Genomic DNA, 1,792 nt, shown 5'->3' with positions numbered 1-1,792 from the left:
AGTACAGTCGCACTGTTGTGCAGCCATCACCACCATCCCCAGAACGTTTTCAGCCTCCCAGACTGAAGAGTCTGTCCCCATTAAACACCAACTCCCCATCCCCCTGCCCCTGGCAACCTTCATTCTACTTTTTCTCTATGAATTTGGCTATTTTAGGTACTTCAAATGAATAGACTTACATTTGTCCTTTTGTGATTGGCTTATTTCACTGAACATAATGTCTTCTAGGTTCATCCATGTTGTAGCATGTGGCAGAATTTCCTTCCTTTTTAACCAGAATAATATTCCATGGTATGGATAGACCCCATTTTGTCTACCCATCATCTGTCAATGGATACTTGGCTTGTGTCCACCTTTGGGCTATCGTGATTGATAGCTGGTTCCCACCACACCTTGCCCAGGGCGAGGGGCCAGCTGAGCCCTGATGATGCCTTGCCCCTCTTTGGCCCTGAAGGGCCCTGGAGCCAGGTGAGGGGGCAGTGGTACGCTCAGTCTGGCAGCGGCTCCAATGCCCCCCTTCCCCTTGGCGCCATCTGCCTTCATCTGTCGGCCTGCACTTCTGGCCCAGGGCAGCAGGAGGGCTGGGGTGGGGGAACAGTGGGGTAAAGACTTCATACCCGGGCTTCCCTGGTGGCGCAGTGGTTAAGAATCCGCCTGCCAATGCAGGGGACATGGGTTCAAGCCCTGGTTAGGGAAGATCCCATGTGCCACGGAGCAACTAAGCCTGTGTGCCACAACTACTGAGCCTGCACTCTAGAGCCCGCGAGCCACAACTACTGAGCTCGTGTGCCATAACTGAAGCCCACGTGCCTAGAGCCTGTGTTCTGCAACAAGAGAAGCCCGCCACTACAATGAAAAGTAGCTCTCGCTCACTGCAACTAGAGAAAACCCGCACAGCAACAAAGACCCAATACAGCCAAAAAAAAAAAAAAAAAAAAAAAAAACTTCACACCCACAGGCGGCAGAGAGTCTATGTCAGCTAAAGCTTTCAGTGATCCCAAGGGTTCCAGTGTGAGGTTGGAGTCCTGGGTTTGTGCCTAAGGCCTCTGTAATCTGACCCCACGGTTTCACCAGGCTCTTGGGTCCCATCCACCGGGTCCACACCTCAGGGTCTTGGCCAAGGCTGTCTGCTCCTCCCCATTGTCTGGCATTCTCTCCAGTCCCCACCTGACAACCTACTCCCAACCTCTTCCCTAGCCTACACATTGGCATTGGGGGCGGGGTTTCCTCTATGAGAGTGGGCCCCGTTTCAGCTTGTCCCGACCTACTAGGGGCCTGATTCTGGGGCTCAGGGCTGTCCTTGCTCCTGCTTTTCCACAGTGCCTGCGGCCCCAGTGCCTGGACCCTCATCGCTGGGTTACCGCGTGGCCTGTGGGAAGTCATCAGGGCCAGGTTAGGGAGAGATGGGGGATGGAAGCCTAGGTACCAGTCTTGGAGAGAGCCACCCAGATGAACTCCCCTCCCCCAGAGGTTCCAATGGGCACCACCCCCACCCTGGCCAAGGGCTTGGAGGACAGTGGCCCGACCGGGACTGCAGGCAAGGCGAGGCAGGAGGCGGGGGTTGGGGGGGGAAGTAGGGGGGTACTTCGAGGAGGTGACACTGAACACGTCCGGCCGTGAAGGCCCCTCCCCAGCGCCTCCTGGGCCACAGGCGGGTCCTCCCACCCCCGAGAGCGCCGCTGCAATTGGTGGAAAGTTCGGGCACCGCGGCGCGATTGGCCGCTCGGCCCGCCCACTGCCTCCCGGCAGCTTCCAGGCTCCCGGCCGGGTGGGTGGCCGGCAGGCGCGGGCG

The sequence above is a fragment of the Lipotes vexillifer genome, unplaced genomic scaffold, assembly GCF_000442215.2.
Source record: "Lipotes vexillifer unplaced genomic scaffold, Lipotes_vexillifer_v1.1 scaffold914, whole genome shotgun sequence".
In the NCBI taxonomy this organism is placed as follows: Eukaryota; Metazoa; Chordata; class Mammalia; order Artiodactyla; family Lipotidae; genus Lipotes; species Lipotes vexillifer.
The sequence above is the reverse complement of the archived record's forward strand: the minus strand, read 5'-3'. Positions refer to the sequence as shown.